A 27,314-nucleotide genomic window follows, 5' to 3' on the forward strand; every position below is an offset into this window, starting at 1 on the left:
AACGAAGAAAAAACGCGAGGACGCACTCTAACGTTACCTACACGGCGATGGCCCGGGGCCTAGCGTTGGAACATCACTACCCATCTCTAGCTGGTCGAAGTGCATATACCGCTCACCCCTTGGGTCATTCGGACAAGAGACAGTATCCACAATGAGCACCTGCTGTTGCCTCTACTGACGAAACTCTCTTGGCGTTCACTCTAGTTGTTGGCCGATTGGCAGTTCGGTGTTGTGTGAGTGTGTGTAACTGGGTAGTTGAAGTGGAATTGCGTAAACAAAACATCACAATGGAGAAAAATATGTAATTTTCTTTGTTGTACCCGTTGCCGGCAATAGCTTCTTATCGCTAGAGGATTTGGGTTTTCCCCAATCAAGAAAATTGCGATTTTCGTGTTTCTTTTCGATCACTATTTAAACTGTTAATTACAGCTAATTATTACACGTTACTGTCTTACAATCGGACGAACTGAACGAATCAGCTGTGATGTGGATGTGAATATGGCTAATAATGAGATATTATATGATTCCATATGTAAAACTGAATGCGGAACTTACGTTTTTATTCTACAACACACTGTTCGTCCCTCTATGGAAGCTTAAAGGGCGTAACGATCAAAAATTGGGCAACTTCAACGCATTTTTTCATCGTGAATTAAAATAACCTTCACACCCCTCATTTGTGTGTAGCATCATGCCTACTTTTTGGTTTTGACATTTGTTCTTCAATTGTGAAATTGGCACCGAAGCAAGAGGATCAACGGAGCAAAATTTTGCTCGAGCATCGCAAAAATCCGAGGAACGTCTAATGCCTTTTCTCAAGCTACACAATTGTTACGTTCTATTTTGTCCGGATTAGGCATCTTGGCATTATGGATAAATAGCCGTGGACTGGTATTCCACGAACAACGGCTGCTCGTTCAGTGGGCCATAAGCGCGAGTTCCGGAGGAATAGCTTCGATGCAAGAACCTTATTTCCATAAAGGAAATTTCTGTTGGAAAATTACATAGTGAAAATTTTCGTCATGTTTCCATTACCACCCAACCCATTAGATGTCATTGGTTAGACCAGCGTCGGCCACCTTTGTTCAACGCATTGGGTCAAATGGTGGTGTTACAATTGGGGCACTCGCTTCGAGTTTTCGTTGCGCTCAAACACGAGCATTTCATTTGGTCTGTATCAAGTCAGACCGGACTAAGTGACAAAATGTTGATTTCAAGAAAAACGGGTTAAAGTTTGAATCGCAGCATCCTTTACGTTATAAATGGAAATTAATTTTTGCCATAATTCTTGTTTATTGTTACATATTTCAAATCTGTCAAAAGTAATATAGCTGAAGAAATTCTTTATCTAGTGCTATCATTATCTCATTTTTTATGTTTTGCGACTTAGTCCAGTCTCATTTAACACCGACCATTTGTATTATAAGATTGGTTGTTAATGACGAAGCAAAGCTATTGATTCCAATTTATACGCATTGCTTCGAATGTAGACCAAGTAATTAAGAAATTAGTGAGGCACCCTCCCTAATAGGGCGAAAATAGTCACTTTGCCTTAACTCCATTTCGTCGCTTTCAACAAAAATAGCTTGATTATTCCACGTGAACTGCCTCGGTGCATGAACACTTGCAAATAGTGCTATTAACCGGAAGTTGTAAATGGTGACAGGTTTGTTTGACCATGAAGGAGAACAAAACTAAAATCATGGCCCAAGTCGCAGTTGTTACGCTACCTCCCATGCGTCTTCCATTACCATAATCTTTAACCGATCGCTCAACAACTTTTGAGTGAATAGAAAACGACTGCATTGACTCCAATTCATAAGAATGATAGTATTCACGACGTAAGTAATTCCATTTCGATTATTAGCAATTTTCCGAACATGCTCAAAAGCATGTTGCTCGATGCCTTATATGAGTTTGTGTATCACATCATCGCCGCAGAATAACACGGTTTTGTTAGAAAACGTTCTACCACAACGAATCTAATGTCTTACGTCTCCAGTCTAATCAAGAATTTGGAAAGAAGGCAACAAGTAGATGCTATATACGTTTGAATTTGGACGTGTTTGACAGGACGCCGTGCTTTTAAACGAATTGAGGAGACGCAATCTTCTTTCGCTGTCTACCCAGGATCCCCCCAATCAGGTAAACTGCACATAGTCGTAACTAGTTTGAAACAGGCCAACGATATCGCTAATAGTAGTACCTTCACGATAAAATATCGCGTCTACATTCCTTCTCGCGATGTGGAGATCGACGGTGTATTCAGCATTGCGAATCTAACTGTCGATGTTCTGGTTAACGATAGCGTCGGCCGCTTTAAGAATCAATCAGTTAAGATATTGGAGTGCTAACAATTGCACTAAATATCAATCGAAGATGGGAAATACTTTGTAGCAGACTCGTTTCGTGTGACTTTCGTCGGATCCGCTTTACCGAGCTACGTGGAAGTAGAAGAGGCTCATCTACCTGTTAGTCTGTTTGTACCGCTAGTCATGAATTATTCCAATTCCAAGCAGCTAGAACATAGGATCAGCTACGGTAGCAATAAGTTGCGGTGTGCTAAATTGTGGGGAAGGTCTTGCGGACGATGCTTGCAGAAAGACCGCTGAGAAGTGTATTTACTGTTGGGTTAATCTGCATGCCCCTTTGGCATACCTGTGCGTGGATAAACTGAAGCAATCCGTCAGAGGTTCAAAGAGCTGTCCAACTTATCTTTGAAAGCCCGTAAGTTCTCATGCCAACTAACGATGCTTCTTACGACTCGTTCGAGGAGCATTTTTCGATCTCGTTAGAAAAATCAGACTCTCCTAAGCTTCCTCGTTAGGGCTTAAAAATGTCCCGAACGAGAGCACAAAATAAAAATCATACATCAATAAGAAGTACTCTAATAAACTCGACGATAATCTTTCCTGGTTTTGGGAAATTAAAATACAGCCATGAGGTCCCAGCAGTAGCACGGGCATCAAAAATCCCAAGTGCTGCTATTTTACAGTTAGAAATTCAACCCAAAATGAGACTAAAATTTTTTGAGATCGTGGACTGGATATATCTGCTGAAAAGGTTGCTGATTGCTATTCTACCAGCAGTGAGAATATTTTAAATCAGTTGACTACACAATGGCTCCTCCTTACAGCAATCGTATCCTTCGATAGCTAACTTATCAACCGAAATAACGGATTTGATTACTGGTTTACAGTGGAATTGCAGAAATATTGTCTCCATAATTGATTCATTAAAAAATTTGTTGGATTATAAAAATGATGGTCTTTCTCTATGCGAAATTTGTCATACTTCTTATGTTAATCTCAACTTCCACGATTTTATCCTTATTCGTCTGAGCTGAAAAGACTTCTATGGAGGGGTGTACCTAAGTCTAAGTTTAGGGTGCCTGTATGGCGATATTCGATCTTCAACACCATCGGATCCAAATAATCTCACGCGGAATATTGACTGGAAAAGGGGTTAGATGTACACACGAAGAAGTCCACAGCGCGCAAAACCTTCCTGGATGACAGGTTAGCCGTTAGCTACGCACAGTACGCGACGTTATAAACGCGAATGAAAAGTTTAATAAAAACCAAGAAACGTTGTTACCGACGCCGGTTCGTCGACTGGTTAACGAGAGAAACATCGATGAGTACTCGTTGGGATGCGGCCAAACGTATGCGAAACCGAAACAGTACTTACGAGACCGTGGAATATTGGAATCGATGGATATTCGATTTCGGCCAGATGGTTTCTCCAGATTCCGCTCCGGCACCTACCGCGCCGCGACCCAACGGAGTACCTTTTTTGATGATGGGTGATGATTGCTCTCTTGTCATGCAACAATAAAGCCCCAGTGTCAGACAGAATCAAGTTCAACTTCATATATTCAACAAATTCCTTGGGTGCAGCATTGCCCCTCATGGTTAAAGGTAAGTAAGGGTCATCGCCATTCCAAAATAAATAAAAACAGCCTTCGATCACAACTCGTATCGGTCGATTGCAATTCTATCCTGCCTTCGGAAGCTGTCCGAGAAACTGACCCTATTTGTGAATTTGGCATTCACAAAGGCATCCATTTTCTTTAATATTAAGAGCGCCAAGTCTCGGCGGTTCCACTGGCTTGAGTATATTCAATCAAAACCTCACTGCCTGATTGAAGTTTTATGATTTTACTCAGTTTACGTCGCAGAACTTGCTGCTACTTAGTATGCCCTTGGGGATATTTATGCTTTGACCACCGATCATTACTTTTTCAATTTGGAGAGCATCAGCTCAATAGAGGCTCTTCGTTCGATGAAACCCAGAAAGCACTTTCCGTATTTCCTGGGGAGCTCGTTCCGACGTGCTTTATCTGTAAGATCATACAAGATTACTTTAGTTCACCCTTCGCATTGCTCCATATTCCGAGTAACGAAGAAGCAGACTCTTAAGCTAAGGCGGGCGCATTGGTAGACATCGTGGAGTAAATTAAGAATTATGACGGTGACTACATTCTGTTATACCGAAGTTATTAACGAAGCCTAGATTTGGAGAAATGGATGTGGGTCGAGCTTTCATTAGTGTCATGTCTCGGCTTATGTCCAATCACTACAAGTTTGATGTGCATCTACAACGTATTGGGCTGGTGAATAGTGGTTTTTGCGATTATGGCGACGTTTATCACGACATCGAACATATTGTTTGGGCATGCGTCGAGTATAGTTCTCCTTTCTGGCCCGAGGACGATCACCCTATATTCCGGTTCGGGATGTATTGGCAGCCGCAATCTTCCTTATATGCTTCCTAAAAAGAATCAATATGCAGATTTGTATCTCGTTCCCTTTTTTCCTTCTCATTCTGCCTTCTTTTGCCTTTACCGTACTCCATCGATGGTTTAATGTGGCTTCAAGGCAAGGTATTTCATCTCATTCGTATAAGTCAACAAACACGAGACGCTCAACATGAATATCACACGCGCAACTAGGTGCGTTTCCAATCCGCGTCTGAACCGTACTACGAAATCATCTAGATGTCTAAAGCCACAATGCGGATGATCTGAAATTCATAAGTTGCAATGCGGATCATCTGGCCTATAAGCCTGGTTCCGTTGAAAGGAATCTTCTACTCGTAATAGGAGGACCAGTGATGTCTTCGGATGATGGCCATCTGAGCCTGTAATCGATATCGTTGATTTCTACCTTTCTCCCCTGTCTCTGATACGGTTGCTGCTACCCGATGTTGGCATTTCTCCCCCTCCTAAATGTCTTCCCAAAGCGTAATGACCACCATGCATTTTTGGCATGTTTTCATTGCAAAACTCAATAATTGTCGTTACCTAACTGTACTACTACTCGTAAAAATAGTTCTAATTGACCCCATCTTAAGAAAATTAAATTATCCCCTCTTGTACACCGAAATATAATCCTTACCTTAAGATATCTGTAAAATGGCGTTGACCCTTTGCACACCCCGAATTCGGTCTACAATTGCAGTTTGTCAACGAACGGAATCGTCGCCGACAACCATTTGTCTGCCACGGAACCTGAGGGGCATGGCAGCGACCTTTCCCGGTCAGATAATAACGCTCTAAACAAGACCAATTCGAAGAACATGGAACTCCTGTATCGATTTGCTCGGGTAAATACAATGAATGTATATTATTTTCCGAAGTAGGACATGGAGGTTCTGCCTCCGTTGAAAATCCATCCCAATTATAGGAGCTTGCTTCTATCACCGTCGCTCGATTTTCCACCGTTCAACCATCAGGAAGCAACTTGCAGGGACACCTTAAAATCTACTATCAGGGGAAAAACGTGGTGGTGGTGTGCTCATTGCAGGACTGTATCGTATTTCAACGACATCTAGATGCTTTCTGGTATAATCGCAACTTGTTGGTTCTCAGCGTGTCCAAATGCTCTATAATATTTTTCATACGCAGAAAAACTCCAATTCTCTGGAGCTACAACATCGCCAGGTAATCGCTACAGAGAGAGAGTGTCAGTTATCAGAGACTATGGTGTACTCCTGGACTCGCCACTAACAATCGGAAACCATTACTCTCACGTTATAGCACATGCAAATAGAAATCCTGGCTTCGTAATAAGAATCGCCAACGCCATGTTGAATCTGTCCTGGAAGCTTCAGCAGCCTATGCGCATTTGGACTAACAGAAATAAAGCAGTGCAAGCAAGATTCCTCTGCTTTGCACTTAGAACTTTGCCGTGGCGTGAGCTAGCAGAGCTACCACCTTACATCGATCGCTGTCATCTGCACGATATGGAAACTCTGGCCAAAAGGCGAAATACATTCAGAGCGATGTTTGTTGAGGAATTCCACGAAGATCCGTCCGAAAATCATTAAAATCGTGACCGACCATCTTAGATTCCAATGAAACTTTGCACGTTTCACCGTCATGGAAGACTAAATATTTTCCACAGGTAATAAGAATATTTTGACTCAAGAGCAACTTTTTAAAAGGGCGTAAACGTTTCTACATGTATGAATTTCAAAAAAAATTGTTCGATTACTAAATTTTATACAGCAAAACTATCTAAGAACGAGTTACAGGGAATGAATACTTCTGTCTGAAAAAAATATACACTGAAAAATATGTTGTCATTTTTCAAAAAAACAAAAATTTATGATAAAAATTTAAATTGCGAAAAAACCCATTTTTTTAAATTTTTTATATTTTGTTACCGAAAACCTAAAGAGAAAAGAAACATTTTGAATGTGATTGCATGATGGAGAAAAAATCGGTAAAAAAGTTTTTCTAACAATAATACTAATTGACATATAAAACAAAATGCATTTAGTAAAAATCTTCCAAAATGCGATAGATTTCGAGATATTTGAAATTTTGCTCCCTCAAAAACAATTAATTCGTGTAATTATGCTCTTTTTAAAAGTTATTCGCGTTACCCCATCATAAAATGTCAAAAATTTAATGTTTCTCGTTTTAAAGACGTAAAAGCAACTTTTTTAGAGTATTTGGATCATGGAGAAGCTTTCAATAAAAAAGTTTTCCTAACAACAACTTTTGACATATTTTTATAATTCTTACTATTTGCAGTCAAAAATACAATTTTCTTTTTGAATATGATACTAAACGCCATTTTAAATCGAAATGCTCTTAACAAAAAAATTTTAAAATGTAGTAGTTCTCGAGATATTTTAACTTTTGTTTTAACAACACAATTATTTTGTTTTATTACGACCTTTTCATAAATTAGTCGCGTTTCTCCATCAACAATAATAGGTTTTTCAAAAGGTCCGTAAACTTTCCTGCAACTTTCTCTTTGACATCTAGGCGATATTGTGAAACATTTGAAAGTTACATGAAAACAACCAAAATATGATTCAACTATATAGTTTAATCATCAGACCCTATGGTTGAAATATATTTTGGTTGCTTTCATGTAACTTTCAAATGGTTTACAATATCGCCTTCATGTTAAAAACAAAGTTGCAGGAAAGTTTACGGGCCTTTTGAAAAACCTATTATTTTTGATGGAGAAACGCGACTAACTTATGAAAAGGTCGTAATAAAACAAAATAATTGTGTTGTTAAAACAAAAGTTAAAATATCTCGAGAACTGCTACATTTTAGAAATTTTTTGTTAAGAGCATTTCGATTTAGAATGGCGTTTAGAATCATATTCAAAAAGAAAATTGTGTTTTTGACTGCAAATAGTAAGAATTATAAAAATATGTCAAAAGTTGTTGTTAGGAAAACTTTTTTATTGAAAGCTTCTCCATGATCCAAATACACTAAAAAAGTTGCCTTTACGTCTTTAAAACGATTAACATTAAATTTTTGACATTTTATGATGGGGTAACGCGAATAACTTTTAAAAAGAGCATAATTACACGAATTAATTGTTTTGAAGGAGCAAAATTTCAAATATCTAGAAAACTATCGCATTTTGGAAGATTTTTGTTAAATGCATTTTGATTTTAAATGGTGCTTAGAATTATATTCTGTAATAAAATTACAATTTTGTATGTCAATTAGTATGAAATTTAAAAACATGTACGAAATTATTGTTAGAAAAACTTTTTTACCGATTTTTTCTCCATCATGCAATCACATTCAAAATGTTTCTTTTCTCTTTAGGTTTTTGGTAACAAAATATAAAAAATTTAAAAAAATGGGTTTTTTCGCCATTTAAATTTTTATCATAAATTTTTGTTTTTTTGAAAAATAACACAACATTTTTTTCATTGTATATTTTTGACAGATAGAAGTATTCATTCCCTGTAACTTGTTCTCAGATAGTTTTGCTGTATAAAATACAGTAACCGAACAAAAAAATTTTGAAATTCATACACGTAGAAACGTTTACGCCCTTTTGAAAAATTGCTCTTGTATCAAAATATTCCAATTGTCAGAGAATATCATGGAGATTCATACAGTGAACACACTTGCAAAGTTTCGTTCGAATCGACGATGGTCATATTTTGCGATCGGCCGGTTTCTCATGGAATCCCTCTGTTGGGAAAATATTGACTGGCCAAATTGATGCCCCAAATATTTTCTCACAAATCAATATCAATATACCCCCCCCCCCCCCCAGAAAGCTTAGATCGCATAACTTTTTAAGACTCGACTTTCGGTGCACCTATCACGGTCAGAATGAGCCCGTTAGGACGATGTGTAATGTTTTCAATAGTGTGTATGATCATTTTGATTTTTCTGTTGTGATGTTTTCAAAAATAGACTAAGAAGACTGACTTAGATTTTAGGATTCAATTTTTGTAATATTTGTGATTTTTATTCTTGTAATGCTGTGTACTATGTGATTATGTTTGATTGTAGTGTGAAACCATTGTTATCAGGTGTAAAAATTACGAAAAGATGATGCGTTTGACTCCCATTTAAGGATTTCTTCTGAAGTATATCCTGAAATAGGCTTTTCCCATTCAAGAAATATTTCATGTAGACCAGAGGTCTAGGTCAGATCAAAAATAAGAATAAAAAGTCGACTAAAAATGTTCCGCCTTTATACCAAAAAATGTTATTTAAATATGTATTTCCCTAATTTTAAGAAATTTTAAATGGGGAAAATTGGCAACGTCAAACTAACGCAAACGTCGTTTATCAAATAAACGATTTAAATTAAAAAAAAACCTATCAACAAAACAAAAATCTTTTTTTTTCAGTGCATATCGAACGGTTTTCTGTCAAAGACAGTTTCGGTAGCGCTTTAGGCGAATCAAAACAAACCGATCAGCAATCCATTCACCAAACTTCGAGTCCAGATGCGATTCGAAAACAAACGAACCACACTACAAAACGTACAAAACACGTTCCGAAATCGCTTCCGCTCCCAGCACTAAAAATCAAACAATTTGCCAATCTCTTCGCACCACAGCAGCGCGCGTGGGCGTTGTAGGAAACAAACGAACCGAAACCCAAACATGATCACCATAATATCAGCAGATTGCCCACCGAGTCGAACGTATTTAGAGCAAACCATTCAGTGTTGACCTTCGGTGTCACATTCTTGGCTCACAGTATGTTGTGACCCCTCCCCAACTTCCATCGAATGCAGACCACACTGCTGTTGCCGTTGCGCTTACTGCGACTCTCCACGCTCAATTGAACATGGCTGCACTGGCACATGTTATGTTCCAAACACCTTGTGACCCCTATATTGAGTCAACTAGCAGTCGCCAAGCGCCGAGAGATGGGATATAATGCATGCTTCTGTTGAACAGTCAATTATATGCCTTATCTAGGCATCATCATCTCGCAGTGCAATCTTACTGCAGCCAAGCGAAAACAAAGCTTCGGCTAAGCAGACTGATGAGAGAAACAATGCATTATTTATGATAAGACCTCAAAACCACTCTTTGAAATGCTCTACCATACTGGCAACTGGGCCAAAAAGTTCCGCAACCCGACAGTTAGCAGCCGCTTGGGCCATCTAGGTCGTAGCTACGGTTGAAATCTAACGAAATAGCCAACGTTTCAATAAGTTGGGCATTTAAGGAATTTTGAAAGTGATAAGACCTAATTCGCACAATTTAATCCGGTAATCAGATAGCTCTGATATGGTGATGGAAGAGCAGGAACTGACCGAAATATTTGAATATTTAAAAATTTAAAACCCACCGGTTCCTTTGCTACGACAAACACTTTGCACAAATCACTGCTAGCTAGATCTGAATCATGAAACCACCCAGCTGGTGGGTACCGCATTTTCAGTCAAATAAAATCCCACTTACCTTGGCACAACTTTATTTATAGCCGACTGCTGGGACTGTTTTCCACCAGGCTGTGGGGCAACGGCGGCGGTGGTCGGGGCGTTAGGCCTGCCGGTTTTCTGTACGCGTCGTCGTGCTAATCCGTGACTCCCAAGATCGTTGATCGCAAAAATTCAAACTGGAAACCAATCCGTTTTACTCTTTCTTGCACCAAATCACCGCTCGCTCACTCACTCGCATGCGAGCCCGCCGGTAAAGGTTATGTTTCACTTTCAGTCACCAACCGACGACGCTCGGCTCTATCCGCAGCTTGACAGTCGATTTAAGTCACTGAGTTGGTTTTTTCTGCTGTGTTCGTTCACTCACTTATGAATATTCATTTCGTGTGATGGTTGGGATATGAATTCCAAGCCTTGCCGTTTGCTGTATAGAGAGGGAAGCACTTCTGATCAGACGAAGAATTCTTAAATAATGTACCTACTATTTTGCAGTCGAAATAGGTGGAATTCTCATCGCACTTGATTAGCATACTGTTCCGTTGGAATGTTCTGCAGATATTTGATCACGTTACATATTACCACTCACTTCCCACAAGTCTAAATTTGATTTAGATCAACAGTTCCTAAATTTGAACAGACAAGCAACCAAATTGAACTAATGTCACCGGAATACTAGATGGGGCCGTTGACCAGATGCTGTTGCCTTCAAAAGCTCGCCAACGCGGGTTCAAGCTGGCTGCAAAGGTTGCGACGGCGTGGCATACTGGGACCGCAAACAAACTGACTCAGTCGTGTGTCTGTCAGTGTTGACCGGTAGAGTGCTTTATCCGTGGCTCGCAGCCTTTCAAAGCGCGACTTTCGCATTCGGAAGGGACTTGCGATCTGTTGGCAGAACATTTGCGCAAAAATACAAGCAGCTGGGTACATGATGCAAAACACAGAACCGAACAGGCTGCTACCTACCTATGTAGCTCTTACCCGAACCCATGTTGTAGCCGATTCGGATCATTTGAAGGCAGAGTGAGACCCACACAAAGAATGAGGTGGCATGTGCTACAGCCAGAACCTCGTAGATCTGCGCGTTGTGAGTGTCGAGAGCATTGCTTATTTGCTGTCTTGAAGTACCCCCAACATTCACAGTTCTCCTCGGTTGGCTCAATGGGTTCACCTTTTACTTTATTGCCCCCATAAGGTTGTGCGGTGCACCTTGTCTTCCTATAGAGCTGGCTGTTGCTTGGTTGACGCTTTGAAAATGGTTAGGTTTTTTTGCATTGGAATGTGGTTGGAATTAGATTGGATCCGATTGGTTGCTCTGTGCTGGGCTCATAAATGCAAATCGTCACTTGTGACGTTCTGCCAACATTGTCGGCAGCCATAATTTACACTGAATTCTGTTTAAAGCCGCTAGAAATGATAAAGGACACTTTTTGTAGCTACAGTTTCAAAAAATTGTATTTTTATAGGATTTGATTCATGTTACAATTTTTCATGCTGTGCTTGACCATATCAGAGAAATAAAAACCCAGGACAATAGCAAGGGGACCGCCTTCCCACTGATACAAAGTCCATTGGGTGAAATTGTTTAACCTCACTTTTCTGGCCGTTCTGGACTTAGAAACTTTTTGATTCCACCCAGTACAAGCAACTTGGTTAGAAATTCAAACTTCATGTAAACAAGCTTATTTAACTGTCAGTTTTCAAGCATTTTTACTCAGATGACGTCATCTTGCAATGTTCAATTTGACGCTAGTTCCGGCTCGTGCCTGGCAGATGTTTTCCCAGGTTTTCGGTAGTGAAAAAAATTTGCGTCAATTTTTACAGATAGCATCTTTCATGCTTGAGAATGACTTCCCGAGCACTTCTTCAGGTTCACAAACAAGTCGTTCTGTCTATACCAATCAACAAAAACTGGAGACTGACTGTTGGAGATTTCTTCAACCTTCAATTGAGCGAATCAGACGAAGTATCTTGATATCATGTTAGTCGTGAAGTTCTCAGCACTACATGTACATCATTGAAGAACAGCAGAAACATCAACAGTACCCGGTGCCTTCTTTGGGGTATGGTGTTGACGTTGAGATAAATGTGGGTAAACCTGGAAATCTCTATCTCTCGATTCGTAAAATAGGGTCGAAACAACAAAAATAAATATTGATATATCGTAGTTCAATTTATCAAATGTGGCGACATTCCATACTCTCTATTATGTAGGATATATTGTAAGATGTTAGACACAAAATGTTAGTCTCTGTCAAATGTCCAGACGTAAAGCCATATTGATCTTACCACCAAGGTATTACTGGCAGTGAACCTTAGGAGGTTCCATAATGACCTGGTCGAAAAACTACGAGACACGACTCAATGAAGTTATTTCACGATAGTCATGGACGTCTCGCTTATTTCCCTTTTTATGGACTGGAAACATGTTCGAGAATTTGCAGCAAGATAGAAATATTTTACTGACAAGAGATGCTCGAAAGATGGGAATAAATGGAGTCACCAAAACGCCGATGTGACTTTTCAAAAGACCGCCGTGTCTAGGATTTAAAGACGATTTATACCAAAAAGAAGCCAAGATAATTATCGTTTTATCAACATCGATAGCGCCCAGAGTTTGTTCCACAATCAGATCCGGTTCGTTTTTTCACGCTGCGATCAGCATAAATCAAGCGAAGACTCAGCGAAAAAGCTGCACGCCAAAAAAATATGAATTTTATCGTTGACGTAATTGCAAGTATGACACAATTCAACAAACCGTAATCCACGAAATTACGAAATATAACCGTGTTCTGTTTAATTTTACATGAAACATATGTAATATGCGCAATGACATAAAATTACACTTACTGTCATTCAGAACAAACGCTATATGTGGAGTAAATTTACATGGTTTTCGAAATTCAACGTCATGCAAAATTAAAAACAAACGTAAAATAAGTCATTTTTGATGCTCGTATAGGTTAGGGTCAGGAGACGCAAATTTACACGATTTTTTCTAGGTGTGTGGTTTTTGGTTTAGAGAAGAAATCTTAGGACAAATCGAGAGTTTTCCTCGAAGTCCCAGGACACCGGGACAGTCGGTTACAAACCAGGGCATGTTCTGGGAAACCAGGACGTCTGATCACCCTGGCTTAGAGCTTTCATCCCGGGAACTGATTTCACTGGCAGCCCGGGATTTTTGCAATTTCCGAAACCCAACAGTTTCGGAAATTGCAAAAAGTTACAAATTTCCGGTATTTGGGAATTCTGAGAAACGTTTATTTATTTACAAAAGATTTTATTTATTAAAAAGAATTTAGCAGAAAATATATGCTAATTTATTATTTCAGCAGTAATGGCAAAATAATAATTGTTTTTAATTTTGAGGTTTCTAAAATGAAACAATTTGTTATGCAAATTGAACAGATAACAAAACATTCGAAGGCTAGAGGAATCTTTGCACTGCACTTCTACATCTGCATGAGTCTGTGGTATTATAGAGTCCCGTACAGAGGAATGCGCAACACTGCCTAAAATCGAAAACTGCATATCAAGAAGACTGGCAACTCTGTCCAGAATCTGGCGACAGTAAAAGCAACGCCACTTGCTGGTAAAGGTGGTACTTCCCATAGTGATGCACACACACATATACATTTTTACATTAAGCGTCCTACCTTGCTCCAATAGAGGCGCTGTAACCTCTGTCGCTTCTCGTTTGTATGGGGGAAGGAAAGAGATATCAGTCTTCTTAATATGTAGTTTTCGCTAAAATGATACCGTCTTCTTTGTTCCCGACACCCACGGACACTGGAAGCTCTAGCTGTGCTTCCAGTCTGTCAAAAGTGTCCAATATAGTCTAGCCAAAGATACCGCTGAAGAATACATCTACATTAAAGTGACCAGGCATCCGGGGCCAGGCTGGGCAGTACCGCTTTATTGGACTACTATGCATGGACTGACTTCCTGAAGTGTACCGTATTTTGCACTGGCTGACTTTTGCAAAAATCAGAACTTAACCGAGACTTTGGCTGATTTTTTGGTAGAACATGAATATTAGAACAGAAAATGTTACATGTCATAGAAGTCCGAACTATGTATTTAAGGTGACGTCGTTAAACTTTTCGAAATATCTGTCTTAATTAACCTTCTTTAGGTGTTGGGGTCAATATGACCCAAAATGAACTTTCAAACTGCGACAACTTTTTAAATTTTGCGCCTAAAAACTTTGAATTTCTTCACTTTTCCTCTTTCATGGAGACCAACGTTTTTCGATGTAGCTCAAAATTTTCAGACATTCCTGAAGGGCTATACAAAATAGTTACGAATAAGGTGTTAGCGGGTCATATTGACCCCGATTTCGAACTCAGTTTTAAGACACATTTTCAGCCAAATCTATGTCCACTTTTGCCTAAATTGTTTGTTAAAGTTTCAATTTTCAGTTTCTGATAAATATTACCGTTTTCGAGTAGGTTGGCCAACGGGAATCGGTGCCGAATGAGGTCGTGTTTGGCATACATAGATGTATGCAGAACCGCCATTAAAAATGACAGGTTTATTGACAGAATACAAATAATAAACACACACAAAACAAAAATGAGAATGAACATATTAGTTTTGTACATGGTACGACCGATCTGGAATGTTCCGCTCACGATTCCGATGCGGATTCCGGCGGTACAATAGTATTTCTCATAATACTGAACAAGCGACAACGTGGTTAATCAATGAAACCACCAATGGACCCAAAGTTTTGTAATATTCTTGAAAGCTTATATGAAATCCTATCTAAAATCCTATCTAAAATGATATTGGTACTCTGATTCAAATACTGATCCTGGATTCTGCGTGAAAATCATTTGGAAAATCCGGAACATCCGTAATACTGGTTGTTTAATATTATGAGATATAGGGTGATGAGCCTATTTTCACCATACTAAGCAAGATGCCTCACTAATTCGGTAATTTCTTGCCTTACAATCAATGGAATGCGTGAAAATTGACATCAACCGCTTTGCTTCGTTGTTGAGAACCAATATAATAACACAAATGCGTTGAAAACAGTAAAATTCTCGTGTTTGAGCACACTGAAAACTCGAATCGAGTGCCCCTATTGTTGCGCTACCATTTGACTCAATGCGTTGAACAAAGATGGCATACACTGCTCTAACCAACGGCTTCAAATGGGTAGGGTGATAATAGAAACATGGCGCAAATAGGCTCATCACCCTACAACTAAACCACCGGAATACGCATAGGAATCGAAGTCCGGAATATCCAAGATCAGTCGTACCATGTGCAAATTTGATATATTCATTCTTATTTTTGTTTTGTTTGTATCTATTATTATCCAAGTAACCACTAAGCACTAAAGCAAGCATTATATTCACCTTATAACAGCTTTTCGATGCTCATAGGTTATATACAAGCTTTGCAAATGTCTAAAAGCTTTATACAAGCTTTGCTAATGCTTATAAGCACTACGAATTTTAAGCATCAAAACAGGTCGTATATGGGTATATGAGGCTCTATTGTAAAGCTTATAAACCTTATAGCTATAAGCCAGATACGGTAGTCTCCGATGCCATTTTAATGCCTGTTATAGTTTATATTTCCATTATTCTAAATAAGAAATTCCAAATCAAAACAAATATGAGGCACATTGTAAGTATAGGAAACCTTACCAGCTTCCGAGGTTTGGGCATGTCGTCGTAAACAAATTAAAGGACACAAAACCTTCGAGCCATAAAATGATATGGTACATTGCGATGATTTGTTTCAATTTAGTATACATCTAATGATAGTTTAAAAAAATATGATCAATACCTTGCACCCAATTATAAGTATAATCACAACAGAAATCTCTCAATTTAAGAAGGCCAAATATCAGTTAGATTAGCCAACTCCCAAATGGATCAAACGTCAAGCGCGCTGGAGCAAAGTAACTTCCAAATCTTCTAAAGGCAGAAGTTCGAGCCTGGAACGTACGCTGTACTGCAAAAAAAATCATACGGCGCATGCGACAGAAAGACCTTGAAAGAAAGAACGAGAAAAAAACTTTTTATTCCCGGTTTTTGTTTCGTTTTTTTTTTCAACCAGTGGGTTCAACCCACTACAAATTGTTTTGACATATCTCCATAGGCGCGGTGGAAAAAACTAGGAGTAGGCAGTATATCAGCCGAATATTCCGCCAAAAGTGGCCTTTAAGCAGCACTAAAGTACGATATTGAACCTAGAAGCTCTGTTACCATTGATCTATAAGCGACTATAGAACCGAACTGATGCCATTTTCACGGCTTAGTGGTTACTTGGGTAGTATTCTGTCAATAAACCTGTGATTTGTGATGACGCTTCTGCATACATCTATGCTAAACATGATCTCATTCGGCACCGATTCCCACTGGCCAACCTGGTCAGAAAAGGTAATATTTACCAGAAACTGAAAATTGAAACTCTAACAAATAATTTGGGTACAAGTACATATAGATTTGGACAAAAATGTGTCTGAAAACTGAATTCGAAATCGGGGTAAATATGACCCGCCCTTATTCGTTACAAAAAGTTAACACCTAAAGAAGGTTGAAATGTTTAAACCATTTAGACAAATGTATATCTTCATTAGATTACTTGAGTGCCCACATTTTTTCTTTAGATATTAACCCTTAAAATTTCTTGCATGATAAAATTGCAAATTTTATATCTCAAAAACTACTAACGATAATTGCAGGAATTTTTGTACACCTTTGGAATGATATTTTGATTATCCCATAAAAATATTTTTACTGTTAAATTGTGTGAATAGCGGTACTTTTATCTGTTTAAAAATTTTAAAATCAGAATTTTGAAATTCCATTTTTATTCGACCCTAAAACTATTTACATCATTCATTTTTAAAGCATTTTAAATTAGAACCTGAACATTCGCCTCAAACACACAAACTCAGAAAATCAAACATTATCAATTTGATCGGTATACATACAGTTGGCATACTCATAAACATGAGATCAAAAATAGATATGATGTATCAGCGTTCTAAATATCTAAACAGAAAAAAACACCAACAAATAAAAACTAAAATTAGGCCAACAAATATTGCTTTTTGAAACAACATTTTTCTACGTTCAGTTCTACTTTATTTTATTTTTGTTTCAGTCTGAGTTTGACATTCTTTTTGTCAAAGGGCCAGTTCGGTCAATCGCGCTACAAAATAATCGAAGCAAACAACCCGTATCAATAAACAGAAAGCGATACGGACGGTTAACCGCGGTTTATTAATTAATTAAATTAATTAACCACGGCTGTTTAACTAGGTGAAAAATGGACTGTCGTTCGCCTCACAGCGGCACTATACTACCTCCCATCGTCACCATTATTATTAACACTGTTGCGAATCAGTATCGCAAATGCATGCCCTTCGAGAATTTTTGTTTGTCGATTGTTCAATCGTCGTGCGCTATCGAGAGTGAAGGCAACAAACACTGCTAAAGACTGTGATGAGGGTTGCAGTATGCCCCATATCACGGTCAGGCAACCGATTTTCCAGGTCTCAAGGACATAGTAATAATGCAATATATGTATGTATGTATGTATGTTTTATTTTGCTAATGCCCCGACGACCCGCAACTGGTGGTGTCTGGTCGTGATCTACTCAGTTTAGTTCCCGACGGTGAATCTTGCTTACGTCGATGAAAACTTTCCCGGCGGAAGATCTCCCGACATCGATCCTCTGTTGTTTTCGCTATACTTCACTCGGGCCTACCGGTAGGATGCCGTGGTCAGTCTGGCGATTCCGGATGGAGCGTAGCGTTCGGTTCGCTGGCGCCCCGACGACCCATACCCGGTGCTCTGTCGCGCTCTACTCGACTGATCCCTGGCGGTAAAGCTAGCCTACACCAGCGGTGATTTCTCTCCCGAAACCGCTGTTAACTGTTCATCAAGACTTTTCTGCTGTAAGGCGGTCATAATCAGCGTCACCGTGTTCCACGTGATTACGTCGTTTATCGGGTTGATGTCCAGCCTTCTCGTTTCAAGCATCTCAGTGCGTGTCGCTCCGAACCTCGGACATTCGAAGACCACATGCCCCGCTATCTCTTCAACGTTCTCACACTCCGGGCACAACGCTGACGTTGCGTACCCCAACCGATGAAGACACTTTATAATGCAACCGTGGCCCGACAGGAGCTGTGTCTGGTGGAAGTTCACCTCTGATTTACATCTTCCTCACGAATCTGGTGTTGTTCCGATTGTTGCATTCGATATCCTCCGCCAGGGTGATGCAGAAAGAGATCATCCTGGCGATAACGCATACTGCCACCGACGATATTGTTCTGCACGCGATCTCGACTCGTACGGCCGTCAGCCAAAACGTCCGGTTTACGCGGCTCTGCTTGGTTTTCAGCGCTGCATCCCAAGTCGGAACCCCAGATCGCAGTATCGACAACAAAACACTAGTTAGCGCAACTCTCGTGCTGCTTCACAGACCGCCGACGTTTGGCATGATCCTCGCTATTCCGTTTGTTGCGTTTGCCGACCTTTCGCAGACGTAGTCGACGTGGTTGTTGAAGCTTAACCGGTCGTCGATTAGTTTTCCAAGTGTATCCTGCAGACATATAGGCGTTTATGAGGCTGATTCGTCCGATAACTTCTCTGGCTTTCGCAGCAACATCAGCTTTTGTACTTTCCACATTTCGGAGAAGTTGATGTCATTTAAACACTTAGGCAGCATCATTCTGAACATGTCCGGATACACCAGGATCATAGTTCTTAGCGCCACGTTATTCCATCCAATCCAGTTCCATCTAGTCCGGTGGCTTTCTTTGATTTTAATCGGATCGACGCTTTTGTGAGCTCGTCGTTAGTCTCTTGTCACTCATCCGTGTTTGCTCATTCTTCTTCGCCGTACGGTGTCAGTTCGGGAAGAGACACTCAACGATTATCTTTAGCTTACCAGTGCGCGTCTCGTTCCACAAGTAAGCTGAATGCCGTCCACTGCGTCACTCCTGTTTTCGCGGCATTGTAGCGTCACACGCCGTCACAATCCTACTTATTAGACCAGCTGCATCAACGGCCTCGGTCTCGCTGTCCGGCCGAAATGTCTCAGCGAAGAGGTCTTTGTTGAAGGCTTTCATCTTCTCCCTTGGCTCGACGGTCGCCCTTCTTCGTGCTGCAGCAGGGCCGATATTGTAGTTAGTCGACTGCGGTTCCTATGGGTATACTTCTCGCCCCCTTTCTAGTCCATTTTCACCGTCATTGAAGGACTCCAGAATGTGACGTCGATGATAGACTTCCTCCCGTCTCTCCGTAATGGGCTAACGGAAGCTTCATTACATATTCGTACGTCTAACTTCACTAGAGCTTCCTGTAGGATACATCTTGCGTTGGTTAGTATAGTGTGCTGCTCCACAGTCCAGGCATTGAAGTCACCACCAATGACTACTGGCTTTCGACCAATCAACTGCTTGGTTAACTGTTCCATTAATACGATGAACTGCTCCACTGTCCATCTTGAAGCTGCGTTACAGCTGCACATGAAGACGTCGTAGATTTTGACGGTCACGACGCTTTTTGTTCACGAGTTTTCTGCAGTTAACTCGGAGTCTCGCTTGATCCTTTCATCCATTTAGCTCAGGACATTTCTCTTGCTTTCCGTCATTGTCTCCATCTATTACGCTATCTAGATCCTCTGCGTACTTGAGCCAATTAGTCCCGAACTCCACTAGGACATTACCCAGCGGTAAGTTAACGCAAGCCATTTAGTTCTGGTTTGTGTAAGCCGATTAGTTTTCGTTTTCGTGAACTATTTAGCATTCGGCTCCATTCAGTCTATTCAGCTTCATTCAGCTCCGGTTTCCGCGAGCTATTTAGTTCCCAGCTTTGTCGCGATCTACTAGGATAGTTCCTGGCTTTAAACTCACCTTAATTCGACTGAGAGTTCCCCGGCACCGAAATTTCTGTCGAAACTGATATCCGTTTCCTTGAGCTGTTTAGCTCCCATGCGGTGAAACTACTCTACTCCGACTGAGAGTTCCCCGGAGGCGGAATTTCTCTCGGTACCGAGGCCTGTTTTGTGAACCAATTAGCTCCCAGTTTTGTCACGATACAAAAGAGCCATTTGACTCCCCGCTTCGTCGCGATCTACTCGATGTAGTCCTCGGCGATAGACCTAGCCTCCACAACGAGCCAACCGGTAGGTGCCGAAGTCTGTCACGAAAGTAGCTACAGGGAAATATTCTCAGAAGAAAACTTTTGCAAAAGAAACTTAGGTGGAATTAATCCGTATATAATATTCAATTTTGTCGAACATATTTCATTTTTCAGTAAAATCCCCATCACTGATCAACCCCCCCTCCTCCCCAATTAAGCTAACACTCGGGAAAATGCATTTAGTTAATTGATTTTCAGAAATGCAAGTGATTTTCCACTAGATTCAAACCAAGTCTCTCGTACTATGGCGGAATTCACAAGTCCTTGCAAATAAACTGGTACCAATAAATCAGATCTGACTGGAATAGAACAGGACTCCGGAAGGGCGTAAACTTGTCTGGCAGATTTCGAGTTAGAATATCCAAATGTTCCAACTAAAATTCCAACTGAAACACATTTGACTCCAGCTGCACTTTGCTCGATGATTACCGGCATGATGAAATTCACTGACACACTACTTGCATGCAAACAGGGCTGCCGGAATTTATTTTTGTTGAGTGTGAAGTTTATACGATCCGTCTGCTTTCCATTATCGGTACGACACGTCAACGTAACGTCAAAATTGGTTTATGACAGAATAGTGACGTAACATTGACGTTCTGAATGTAACCTCGTGGAACGATCTATTTCATCATGTTTATACTTATGTTCAAACTTCCGATGGCCCAATTTTTTATTTGTGATCAATTACCTTTACCAATTAGTATCTAACTAACCTTCGACTCTTGAAAAATATGTTTTGTTCAAATGTCATCGAACTACTGAGGTATTTAAACAATTTTCATCTAATCATCATTTTTGTGATTTTCCTCAGGCGAGTTCGTTAATAATAAAAAAACTTTGGCTTTACTCATGTAAGCGAACGAAAATAAAAGCCAAAAAAGACAAAAAATGCTTCGAAAACCCGCTTTGAATATATTCAGAATTAGAATCACTTCAAAAATTTCTCCCGAAAAAGTCGGAATGCATGATCCTGTCAGAAAAAATCCACAATTCGATCACAAGAATACACAATTCGATCACAAGAAAATCCATAATGGAGGCTCCCGATTTTTACGTTCATTATTATAATATTTTTGAAGCGGGTTTTTTTGTTCTTCCGACATTTATTTTGTCGCTCATATTATGACTAGTCTCTGATGGTTACAACGTCTAAATGTCAGACTTCCCATGAACATCGACAAGTTTGTACTTGTGTACAAAATTTCGCGCTCGCGTTCAACCTCAAACATGCTTCGTCTCGATGTACAGGTTCGCCTCGAACATCGAACCCAAGCGAACGATGTGCAAACTCTAGTTCAAACATCCGTGTACGTACACCGGGTGCGTATACTAGAACGATTCGCACAAGGCAAAAAGAGTCAACGCTAGTGATGATGAGAGTGAGAAAGAGAAAACTAGTGGCTAGAACCTACGTGTACGCACACCGTGCACGTACATGGGGTTCGGTTGTGCAGGCGAACATGTGCACGTGTTTAGGTACGAAATAGCGTGTTTGAGTTCGTACACGAATTGTGGGTTTAATATGAGCACAGAACCAGAGCGAACCTTGTGTGCGATGTGCATATGGGAAGACTGTAAATGTAAAAACACATATGAGATAGCAGACACACAAGCACACCTTAAGTAAACAATATTCCTTTGCGGCATTTTGACATTCTACTTTCAATAAACTTTGCAGTCGACTAACAGCGTATGATCACATGGCTAGTACTACAATCGTATTGACACTAATAATGTTTTTGTTTGAGATTAAACTGAGTCAGATTCAAACCCTTACTGCTGCTCAAAAGTATATGATTTGGCAGTAGTTAGGATCAGAACCTGATTCAGTTTCAGAGACAACAAAAAATAACATACGAGTCCTACCTGTTCGGAGCTCGAACATTCGACGACTAGCTTTTATGACAACACCTTCTGAACCACGAAACCAGTGTTTATTATTTAATAAAAGTGTTTTCACCACGTGTTTCATTCGTTGTGGCAAATAAATACGAATCAAATTTACATGAAAAATAATTTGCTCGCGTTTGTTAATACTCATAAAGTCGTTGCTGAAAAAAAAAATTCTCAAATAAGAAATTTCACATTAAATTGTTGAACAAGTCCCCGTTCACTTCAATTGAAGGTTTTACATGTTTTGACTCTGGGAAAAAAAATATTTAGGAAGAATACATTCAATGCAAAGAATTTGAAACTGCTGTCCAAAAAGTATAGTTTACGCCTTTTTTGAAAAAAATAAGCTTATTATCCGAAAGTTTAATCTTTTGAGAAATATTGAAAGTATGAGTTTCTCAATATGTATGTTTTTCCTAAAAGAATGCCATACTTGCTTTATGTTCAAATTCAAGTATTTCTCGCCGCATTTCTTGTGTAAAGAAATCTTGTGGTCTTACGCAGAATACAAATTTCTAAAGCAAGTGTTGAAAATATTCTCTACATGAAAACAAATCAGTTGACGTTTAAAACCGTAGCGTTGAATGTAATCACAATGGAATATATCATATCCGGATACCCTAAATAATTTCCGATCATCGATAAATTAATAAATAACAGTTCAACTGTGAACTAATTATAATCGACGATCCATCAAATTAGTTCGTCCAAGCGTCTCTCTTGAATCGAACACCCTTCTCTAATCGGATCCAACCATGATGTAGCCACTATGATAGATTAATGGGAAATACCACCAACCGCCTAGTTTATCGATAAACATCCGATCTCATTCAAGGTTGCGTTTCCAAGAGCAAACAAGGAAGTTCCACATGATATCCTCACCGTCACGCAATCTGTATACCATCAAGCTGAATCCAAAAAAAAAAATACCCCCCAAAAAACCTCGATCAATCTAAACGTATCATTCAGTGACCCGCCAGTCAATAATCAGTTTAAATTCCGATGTTATGACAGTTATGGACAAACCCCATATTATTCTAGCTCACATGATATAGGCCAATTATTCCGTCTAGAATCGCTTTCGAAGGCTGCTTGCTGCTGACTTTGGCTATGCTGGGCAACTGCCACCGAACCGAAACGATCGACCGGTTTCTCCTTTTTCGTATCCTTCTTCTCCGTACGCGCAAGAACAGAGATTATTAATTCAGGCAAGTTTATGTTCGCCCCTACTAGGTTGAACCGCGCACAAACACACCTTAAATATTTTTCATTCTGCAGGTATTTCACAAGTGCGAAAGATTCCACTGTTTTTCGTATTTTTTTTTCTGCAAGTTTAATTCACATGTCACTCATTTGATCAATCCTTTCTTATTTTTTCCGTCCACTAATCACTTATTCATATTCACCCAGATTACGATAAGAAACTGCCCCCTCCACTCACAGTTGAAAATGTTGAGAATTAATCCGAACCAAACCGCCACCGGGGAGGATTCGCGGAGAACAGGTTACTTGCTTCCGCACGCAACGAAATCTTTCACTCGACTGTGCGCGGCAAGCAAACCGCTTAACATTTCAGAATGTAGCGCGAAGATCGTGCAGAAAATGAACTCACGAAAAAAGCACATGAGCTGCGACAGCAAGCAAACCAACCGCGAAATAGCAGCATAACCTGCGATGAATGTGTAAATTGTATCCTACATCGCGACAGCATGAGCCATCGAAAAACGATCACATGGAAAGACCGGTTTCGGGTGGCTACGACGACGTGACAGTCTGACAGGTGTTGCGTCACGTAGCTCTGCGATGTCGCAGAACGTTGTCGTTAATTACGTTTTGCATATGAGACGCTACACAAATTTGATAACCGACAACAAACCGGTGATGTGCGCTGGAAGTGCTTTGGTCGCTGTTATAAAAAATTATCGCGGCTTACCGTGCTGGGGATGATCAGTTTTAAATAGCGCGGGTCAGATGTAGAGTATGTTATCTCTTGAAACTATTCTCCGAATATTTTGTGTGACGAAACAAGTGCTAGATAAAACTTGAACTGACAAAACTTTGTACGTGGTTTCGTAGTCGGGACTCCAGCATAATTACTGTCGAACTTTGTGATGATAATTTTGCTGGAAGTGCAAGATAACGATGGAAAAAACGCGAAAAATAGTATAAAGGAATATGAGCATTTTTTCAAATAATGAAAGTGATTCGACCAAACCTGCGATACAGTGGCGTAGCCAGAAATGGGGAGGCTGATGAAAATCGTCGATTTTTAGAAAATACTTAAATTTAATGTTAGTTTGGTAAATTAGAGAAGGTTCAGAAACAAAATTAATCCAACAGATGCCTTTTATAATTTATTTTATAATCTGGCAATGAAGTCAAAGAATGCAAATACAAACTGCACCTTTAAGGTTCAAGTTACCTTTTTTGAGCATGTGTTAGTTTTGAACGCTGGGTAGTATGGGAGGGAAAAATTGTGTTCAGCTTTGCCACCGGATTATCCATTTAAACCTTTTCAAAACTCTAAAAGAAGAATATCAGTCGATTTATTAGATCATCACGATTCAATTCATGCAAAATACCTGCCGGAAAAACCATCGGCTTAGCTGTATGGTGCTTTTGAAAAAGTGGCTGTGATTTTTCGTCACACTACCACACTGTGCTGGGGTACGCAACACAACAGCGCAATGAAAAAAACCACAGCCACTTTTTCAAAAGCACCATACAGCTAAGCCGATGGTTTTTCCGGCAGGTATTTTGCATGAATTGAATCGTGATGATCTAATAAATCGACTGATATTCTTCTTTTAGAGTTTTGAAAAGGTTTAAATGGATAATCTGGTGACACAGCTGAGCATAATTTTTCTTACGCACACTACCAAGCCTTGAGGTAACTTGAGCCTTAAAGTGGAATAAACGTTCATAAAATCAGCTTTGAAAGTTTAACAACCGCGAAGAATCTTTTCAACATATAAAGCGCTTCTTTTGATATAATAATGTTGGTGATTAAATCTCCTAGAAGCAACTATGGAGAATGTCTTCAACAAAGTTGTTGATAATGAAAAAACGAAAACTACACAAATGCAATATACCGAGATATAAAACGATATTTAAATAAATTCCTCTAACCAGTTCTTTTCAATAAAACTTTTGACGTAGGACTACGTCTTTGTTTTCGATATGGGGGTGCACTCTGCAAATTCTACAAAAATGGTATGTAACGAAAAGTGGTCCAATTTTAAACGCATATAATTCAGCCATCTCACGATAAATTTTCAATTTTTTTGCACAAATCGCCCCGAAATACTTCTAAGAATAGATTCCAACAGATAAACCCAAAGATTTTTGACATCATAGCATTAAAAAATTAAATAATATACAACCTTGTCAAAATATCGCGCATTAACACACAGAAGATAGCGCTTCCCAAGCCCTGTACGATGGATTGGTGTACCTAGCGCGCTACGCTTCTATGAATGACGTCATCATCGACTATTTAAAGAACGGACTTGGCCAGACACGCTCAGTTCCCTGTTGAACGGCTGGCGAAGCAGATCACTGCGCTGTGTTTTTTACAGCCAGTGTAGCTGAGTTAGAAGTCCGTTACACTGGCTGTGGAGGGACGCTACACTGTGTCGTCCAACAGGCGACCACTCCAACTGCTTCCTAAATGCCGCTGTAATGTTGCCAGTAAATTTTTGGTTTAACTAGCACATGTATTTGCTATTTGCGCTTGAAATTAAGTAATGTAGTGGTAGTAATAAGCTTCCTATTTTGGTTTAAACGCAAGGACAGTTTTTAAAACAGGATTTGATTAATTAGTTTTGCTCATCCCAGCAATTTTATCAATTCTGTAATTTAAAAGGAATTTTACGGAACTTGGTGAATTTGGCCCCACTTGCAACTGGTATAATCAACCTGCACAAAGTGTTGCATAACGGGCTGTTTTTGGAACAAAATGTGCTATCATTCAGCCCTTCGCTATGCAAAATCACCATATTATGACAGATGGGCTAAGCGCGGCCGTTCCTTTCAATCGGAAATGGCCGCGTTGAATTTTGGTGAAATGCGCTAATAGTGTCGTGGTGGTACTAGTTGTCTCTTTCGCTCTACCCGTCATCATCAACGTTGACTCGTTTTGCATTGTGCGCTTGGGTTCAATGTTTGTGGCGAATGTGTTGGTAGGTAGGGGAACTGGCGGTAAAATTAACACGTTAAGCAAAGTCATTATTTTTTAACTAATTAGTGAATGAGATATTACAATCACCTTATATGTTTTTTGTTAGACTTGTTTTGTACATATCTGGTAAAAATACTTCGTCATAAACACATTTTTTCAAACATGATTCTTGATTTCTAACCATGTCCAAAAATGAGACATGTTTATAGCGAGTGAGTAAATTGAACAGCTTCTGGTGACTTGCAAAATGTCCTGTATGTATGCAATGCGCAGCGTTGGAAAGCATTTTGCGATCAATGCTAATATTCCAGCAAATCATGAGCTTTGCATACACACAGGGCATTTTGCAGGCAAACAAAAATTGTCACGGAAGAATTGAATTTTCATGACGTAATATTACAATCCTGTGGCATCGAAACACATCTACAAACTTAGGGTTATCCAAGGGTGTTTGAACTTTTAGGATCTGTTTGAGAGCAACTAGAATGCTTGGTCTATACATGAGATGTGATTATATTGTCTAAAATTTGATATTTCTTCACCGGTCCGGGTGTTTTTTCCACACACTAAGTACTAAGAAAATAAATATTTTACATTAAGTAGCATAGTCCTACGTCTACAGTTCGTGCAACCCCATAGGGCTGCCCCTTGTAGTTTTTATTGTAAGCTTCAGAGACTACCTTGAATAGAATGTGAATTTTATTGTTTGTACACAGCAGCAGAGATTTATCACTTACAGTAATATCAGAATAACGTGTTTTTAACCCATTATATCCTAGCGTATGAAATTTCATACGCAGAACTATCCATCGTTTAACGCGTATTTACTGCAGAATTTTGGCATCTAACTGCTTTATTATTGCACTAATGGGATCATTGCA

The 27,314-nt window shown here is 39.6% G+C and overlaps 1 protein-coding gene across 4 annotated transcripts in view; it reads right to left on the minus strand.

The window, feature by feature from the left end:
- LOC131684693 (mucin-2-like) overlaps positions 1–23,789 on the minus strand; it is a 184,808-nt gene extending 161,019 nt beyond the window's left edge. For 2 of the 4 annotated variants that reach the window (XM_058967792.1, XM_058967788.1), the window contains exons 1-2: positions 23,660–23,782; positions 10,201–10,602 (exon numbers count right to left, since the gene is read on the minus strand). The gene's annotated coding sequence lies outside the window, so the exon portion shown is untranslated. Of the gene's footprint in view, positions 1–10,200; positions 10,603–23,299 lie in introns of all 4 variants that reach the window. The other 2 variants (XM_058967789.1, XM_058967790.1) reach the window with 2 other exon arrangements.
- Between the last annotated feature and the right edge of the window lie 3,525 nt (positions 23,790–27,314).

The sequence above is a fragment of the Topomyia yanbarensis genome, chromosome 2 (assembly GCF_030247195.1).
Source record: "Topomyia yanbarensis strain Yona2022 chromosome 2, ASM3024719v1, whole genome shotgun sequence".
Lineage (NCBI taxonomy): Eukaryota > Metazoa > Arthropoda > Insecta > Diptera > Culicidae > Topomyia > Topomyia yanbarensis.